General features: G+C 33.7%; 1 protein-coding gene across 1 annotated transcript in view; it reads right to left on the bottom strand.

Annotated features, from left to right (window-relative positions):
- Nucleotides 1-7,925, bottom strand: part of LOC139484313 (uncharacterized) — a 458,860-nt gene that overhangs the window by 333,361 nt on the left and 117,574 nt on the right. The gene's annotated exons all lie outside the window — the stretch shown is intronic.

Genomic DNA, 7,925 nt, shown 5'->3' with positions numbered 1-7,925 from the left:
TTCCTGTCAAAACTCACGTCGACATGCATATTTTTGTCCCATCTTGGGGCATTAAGTATTTTGGTCTGTATGTCCGACGGTCCGTTCGTTCGGCGTCCGTCCATCCGTCTTTTCATTTGTCCGTATGTCTGTCCCGCTCAAGGCGAAAGTTTTTTATCAAGGTAGTTTTTTATCAAGTTGTAGTCCAATCTAATTGAAACTTAGTACACATGTTCCCCATGATATGATCTTTTCACTCAAATTTCACAGTCCACTGACTGACATAGAAAACGATAGTGCTAGTGGGACAAGTGTGTACTTTGGACACATTCTTGTTTGTTCAACGTTAACGTTCATAGTATTAGTAGTACAATAAAATTGAGAATGGAAATGGGGAATGTGTCAAAGAGACAACAACCCGACCAAATAAAAAACAACAGCAGAGGGTCACCAACAGGTCTTCAATGTAGCGAGAAATTCCCGCACCCGGAGGCGTCCTTCAGCTGGCCCCATAACAAATATATACTAGTCCAGTGATAATGAACGCCTTACTAATTTCCAAATTGTACACAAGAAACCAAAACTAAAATAATACAAGACCAACAAAGGCCAGAGGCTCCTGACTTGGAACAGGCGCAAAAATGCGGCGGGGTTAAACATGTTTGTGAGATCTCAACCCTCCCACTATACCTCTAACCAATGTAGTAAAGTAAACGCATAACAATACGCACATTAAAATTCAGTTCAAGAGAAATCCGAGTCTGATGTCAGAAGATGTAACCAAAGAAAATAAACAAAATGACAATAATACATAAATAACAACAGACTACTAGCAGTTAACTGACATGCCAGCTCCAGACTTCAATTAAACTGACTGAAAGATTATGATTTCATCATATGAACATCAGGCACAATCCTTCCCGTTAGGGGTTTAGTATCATACCATCATAACATATATGAGAAGAACATAACCCGTGTCATGCCAACAACTGTTTTTAGAATAAATGTGTTCAGTTCCGATGCAAAGACCTTATCAGTGACTCAATATTAACGCCAAAATATGCAATCTTTAATGACTTGATAACAGTATCGTAATTATATCCCTTCTTAATAAGTCTATTCAAAGGTTTTGTAAGTTTCTGAGGTGAATACTGACACCTTTGTGCTTTATAAAGAATATTACCATAAAAAATTGGATGTGAAATACCTGAACGTATTAGAAGTCTGCATGTTGAACTATATTTACGAGTGATGTCTTTATACCGATGATAAAATTTAGTAAATGTTTTGACTAGTTTGTGATATCGAAAACCCTGGTGTAATAATTTTTCAGTAATACATAAATTTCTCTCGTTAAAATCTAAAACATTGTTACATACACGAGCGAATCGTACAAGTTGAGATATATAAACACCGTAAGATGGTGACAAGGGAACGTCACCATCTAAAAACGGATAATTAACGATAGGAAATGAAAAATCATCCCTCTTATCATAAATTTTAGTATTCTAAGAATCCATTCTAAGATTATCTTTCTCAACATTCTTAAAGCAAAGAAACCGTTTACGGCTAACAAGCTCTTGATTGACTAAGCAGGTAATTAAACTGCAATGAAATGTAATATTGTTCATTCCTGAATTCATTTGTTGTATATAATTGATGAAAATACTGTTATTAAAATATCTACATGGATTAATGATTATTATGTATGGTTGATATCATGTGTACAGGTAAAATGGCGTAAATGAATTCCGTATATTGGCACAATTGATACCTTTGAAAAATAATATGTGGCGCATGATATAATACATCTATCAAATAGCGGTTGGCGCAAAAAGATTAATGCTGACAAAAAAATCTTCTCATCCAAACCTACAATTTGTACATTAACTTTAGTTGTTCGATAATTCAGATATAATGTACATCGATATATAAAATAAAACAGGTGTGTGGCACATATATAGTTTCAGTTAAAAACCTTAAAATGTAGCTCACATCTTACACAGTCTTTATAACTGCTTCTTCAATTTAAACCACATTTGGCATTGATAGGTTCCATGCAGATTGTTTTCTTTTGGTTCTGGTCAGGCCAAAAAATGAAGCGTCCAAAGGCATCCATTATCGTCCGTCAATATATTTTTTACTTCAACTACTGTAACACAAGTGTTCTTTCAAACAACGGTATACCAGTACTGCTGGGCCTTCCAATTGCTCCACGGAACCTCTTTCTAAATTATAAACATCAACAATAAAAACTGGGCTTCATAGTTATTGTGAAACTACATATTCTAGAGATGGCGTGAAGCAGATGTGGATACCAAAAAAAAATCAAAAGATCTTCTAGAGTATATATAATCTTAGACTCTTTCATGATCTTTCATCTTGCAATAATATTAAAACATTTGACTTGTAATTCTACATTTTACACGAGTATTCCCCATTCCAGGATATATTGACATACTGTTTCCATCCCATTCCAAACTAAAAGACAATCTGAAAAGGTTGGTCATGATTTGTTTCATGTTTAAAATAGAATGGCCAACGTAGGGTGAGATACATCCTACTTCGTAAAATCACTCTGATTCAAACATGCAATTTTCTGAAACTGACATTATCAAGATGTTTGATTTCTTGATTGACAACATATTTGTTACGGAGGACGAGTTTAATAGCAATTCCAGCAGTTCCTCTGGGAACAAACTGTACCTCTCCAGTGGCAGATTTAGAGATTTTCATAAGTGGTGGGCCACTGCTGAGACTACTATAACACAGTAGTATATAATATAGTGTGTTATAGTAGTCTCAGGCCACTGGCTGCCTAAGAGGGGGCCCGCTCCTGTCACACTTCAGTGATTCCCTATATAATCAACCATATTTTTTTCTCAAAAAGGGTGAGGCGGACCCCTGGCTCCCCCTAAATCCGCCTCTGTCCTCTTCTTGCATACTTGTTCCTTTATCCATATAAGGTTGAATTTATATTGACTCACTTCTAGATATTGACAACGAGGGTCGGTTGACACAAAGCTTTACGACAAAACAGATGAGTTCAGCTTCCCATTAATTGTGAACTTTCCATTTCTATGCAGCAACATTCCAGCAGTTCCTGCATAGAGTATATTCATCTCTCAGTTTATAATTCCAGGACTTGTATTCCTATGATAATTTCCCTGTTATAGAGGGTTTTTGCTCACAAGGAAGCTATTTAACCAAGTGTTGCAAGTGGTGAAGTTGAAATAATCCCTTCTTAAGACACTAGAACTTTTGGCAAGGTTCCCATCCCATTTCAAACTAAAAGACAATCTGAAAAGGTTGGTCATGATTTGTTTCATGTTTAAAATAGAATGGCCAACGTAGGGTGAGATACATCCTACTTCGTAAAATCACTCTGATTCAAACATGCAACTTTCTGAAACTGACATTATCAAGATGTTTGATTTCTTGATTGACAACATATTTGTTACGGAGGACGAGTTTAATAGCAATTCCAGCAGTTCCTCTGGGAACAAACTGTACCTCTCCAGTGGCAGATTTAGAAATTTTCATAAGTGGTGGGCCACTGGCTGCCTAAGAGGGGGCCCGCTCCTGTCACGCTTCAGTGATTCCCTATATAATCAACCATTTTTTTTCATACTTGTTCCTTTATTCATATAAGGTTGAATTTATATTGACTCACTTCTAGAAATTGACAAAGAGGGTCGGTTGACACAAAACTTTACGACAAAACAGATGATTTCAGCTTCCCATTAATTGTGAACTTTCCATTTCTATGCAGCAATATTCCAGCAGTTCCTGCATAGAGTATATTCATCTCTCAGTTTATAATTCCAGGACTTGTATTCCTATGATAATTTCCCTGTTAGAGGGTTTTTGCTCACAAGGAAGCTATTTAACCAAGAGTTGCAAGTGGTGAAGTTGAAATCATCCCTTCTTAAGACACTAGAACTTTTGGCAAGTAATGTTTATAATGACTCAAATATTTCATTCAAGCATCTTTAGATAAGGCTTATAAGCAAAAGAAAGAAAATGTTCTTCTGAAATATCACAGAGGGGGGCAAGGGGTTTTGCTGTTATGCTGTTATGGGGCATTTTAATTCTTTGTTATCTGTTATTCTGAAAATATATTTGCTGTTAGCTGTTATTGTCTTATTCTTTGTTAGCTGTTATTGGGCTTTTAGTTTTTTTGTTATCTGTTATTGTGATAATGTATTTGCTGTTAACTGTTATCGAAAATTGGAATGTTAGCATTTTTTTGACAGCCACGAACGAACATATAAAATTAGAACAATTCTTAATATGACAAAAAGGAAAACATATGGCCAGGAATATCTGACAAGGATCTCAATTAACGATTAGGTCCTTGCAACCAGTTAACCTTTTATATTATATGGTACATAGACTCAGCTCTTTTCATAACAGAAACAAATACATTGTACAATGAAAGTTTCCACCATGTACTGGGTCCAAGGCTGAAGCTGCACATAACTCATTACAAACAAAGATTTATTTCGTCTTCAAGCCATAGTTCCACTACTTAACTATGTATTCTACTTATTAGTAGACTTGGTACAATCAAAAACCTGATAAAAATTTGTTCAAATAAGGCCCATGAAAATAGTGGAATAAATTACTTTTGGAGTGTCAAAATTGGTTCGAGGTACTTAATAAATTGCATGCTTATAATTGGGGCTTTTGATTTTTCTATCCTATATACAACTTTGCCTATTAGTCTTATTCAGAAAAAATCACACACCTCATTAAATGGGCATTTAAAAAAGTCAGAATACGAATATATATATTAAAACTCTTTTAGGTCATTTTTTAGTAGCAACAAACACAAGAACTATGTCAATTGGACCTACTTGATACCATAACTGCCCTTGAAATTTTACTAGATATCTTTTTTGTCTCTTTGACATATTCCTCATTTTCATTCTCAATTTTATTACTCACTATTTAAATTACAAGCATGTGTGAGTTTCTATAATTGTACCAAAAAAAATGCTTAAAAAAGTATACTATAACAAATAAATAGCTACGCCATGAGCGCATGATACGCCCGTCACCTTTTTGAAATGTTCCATAACTTCTCAATGACAATACACCAAAGTTTCATGAGAACTGCTGAAAACATTTTTGAGTTATTGTCCGAAAACTGGAAAATACCATCTGTTTTAATGAATCAACCCCTTAACTGAATAATATAAAATCGAAAAAAAAATAAAAATCGAAAGGTTGCTTACAACAATAGATATATACAATTCAGAAAAGTTTCATGAGAACTGCTGAAAACGTTTTTGTGTTAATGTCTGAAAACTAGAAAATTCCCCCTTTTTAATTAATAAAACCCCTTAACTCGGAAACGTAAAATCAAAAATTTATAAGAATTGAAAGGGAGCTCATGTCAATAGATATAAACAATTCACCAACATTCCTTGCAATTTTGTGAAAGGATTTTTGAGATATTATCAGAAAACTGAAAAAAAACACCATTTTTATTGAATAAAACCCTATTACTCAGAAACATAAAATCTAAAATTTATAAAAAACGATAGGGAGCTCACGTCAATAGATATAAACAATTTACCAAAGTTTTATGTAAATTGTTTAAAGAGTGTTTGAGTTAATGTCCGACATGTTGACGACAGACGGACAAGAATATACCAAATACATATCTAGATACATAATTCTAAAAACCATGTTCATAGAAAATGGAATTCATTACAAAGGATTATACCCATAATAAGAAATACTGGATTTGTCAAGGACTCGACTTATTTTAATATTTCATTTACTGTTATCTGTTTTTGTCCATTTCAATTCCTTGTTATCTGTTATAAGCCAAATCAATTTGCTGTTTTGCTGTTATTGGGACCCCCCTTGCCCCCCCTCATCACATCATGACTGATTATTGCAGAAAACTCTAATTCACTCGACTGCTTGTAAAATATCAATTTTTCAGTTGACCAGGATCACATTAACTTAACATTATCAGTATTCTAGGAAAATGAGGTCATGGTAAGGTGAACCATGGCAGACATAAATGTACACTTTACAATAATTTTATACACCAAATATAGTGGTCCTATCGCTAATAGTATTTGATCAAACCCTAAAATCTTAACACTGACCAGTGAATTATGAAAATGAGGTCAAGGTCATAATAACCTTGCCAGTCAGACATGTATACCAACTTATAGTTCCATACACTACATATAATTGACATATTGTTAATAACATCTGAGAAATAGACTACGAAAACTAAACATTGTCCAATGTACACGAATATGAGTTCAAGGTCAGATGAAATCTGCCATGTGCACCTTACAATTATTCCATACACAATATATAGTGGCCCTATTGCTTATAGTGACTGCAAAATAGACCAAACCACATACACATAACATGTTTGATTATCCATAAAATTGAGTTCAAGGTCAGATAGAACCTTACGGCCTAACATCGAACTTACAATCATTCCATACACCTAATTTATTGCTTATAGTATATGTGATAAGGAATTGACTATGTAAATTTAACCTTGATTACTGATCCATCATTGAAGGTAAAACCTACCTGATGGACATGTAGATGTGGCAAGGATAAATATATACCCAATATACATGTAATAATATGGGAGTATTGCACTTAAAAAAACTAATTTTTGTTTAAATCGTCACTGACCCATGAAAATGAGGTCAAGGACAATGGCCACATGACTTGAGGTATTTGCACACCTCTGCCTTTTGATATAAACCTTTTTACAAATAGTTTGTGCAGTGTTTGCAGGTGCTGCCCCTTGCTATTCAATTTTGCATTTTGAATTTCTCTATCTATCATACTTTTCAAAGTAATAAGCTAAAATGAAGAATAATGGTAAAGTTTGTCTTTTAAGGGCAATAACTCCTAGTAGAAGTCGTCTGACAGTTTTGACATATATGGAAAATTGGGAGAGCACATTCTGAACATTTCTGCTGCAGTCAAATTATCTCTTTTCATAACAATTTAAAATATAGAAGAAGTCGTCTGACAGTTTTCACATATATGGAAAATTTGAAGAGCACATTCTGAACATTTCTGCTGCAGTCAAATTATCTCTTTTCATAACAATTTACAATACAAATGTATAATAGACAAAACTAGCATTTTACCCCATATGTTCTATTTTTAGCCATGTCAGCTATCCTGGTTGGCAATCGGGGACATCCACATGCATGAACTAAGATTAGTTAAAAATTTGTAAGGGTTCCGCGGAACCCAGTGTCTCCCCTACTTTTGCTGTAAATTGCAGGATCAACAAAAATGAGGGAAAAAAATCAATAAAAATATTCCGCTTGATACCATGTTTGGATTGTAGGAAGCTTCGGTCCAAGTTTGGTAAAAAATCCTGGATAGTTTATGAATCTAATAAATGTTTTAAAAACTTTAACTGCAGACTGGATGTAATGTTAACTGGAAGAAAAACTAAGTCCATTTATAAGTAAAATACAGATACACAGGTACAAAATATTAACAAAATTTCTTTCTAGATACTAGCTTTTGATCATAAACAAGCTTCTGTTTTAGTATGGTACAAATAAAAAATAGTGTAAGAAAGTTATCAAAATTTAATAAAAATTTAACCACAGAGTGAATGTGTTGTTTCCTGGCAGAAAAAAAGTCAATTTAAAGTAAAATATGGAAAAAATGGATGAGACATTTTACAAAATTTACTTCTGGATACTATCTTATGATCATAAACAAGCTTCTGTCCAAGTTTGGTACAAACCAAGGATAGTTTAAGAAAGTTATTAAAATTTTAAAAACTACAACCACAGAGTGATGTAATGTTTTCCCGCAGAAAAACTAAGTGCATTTATAAGTAAAATACGGAAAAAATGGAATTTTATTTTCACAAAATTTACTTCTGGATACTATCTTATGATCATAAATAAGCTTCTGTCCAAGTT

The sequence above is a fragment of the Mytilus edulis genome, chromosome 1, assembly GCF_963676685.1.
Source record: "Mytilus edulis chromosome 1, xbMytEdul2.2, whole genome shotgun sequence".
Taxonomy (NCBI): Eukaryota; Metazoa; Mollusca; class Bivalvia; order Mytilida; family Mytilidae; genus Mytilus; species Mytilus edulis.
This window is presented reverse-complemented; position numbering and strand designations above follow the sequence as displayed.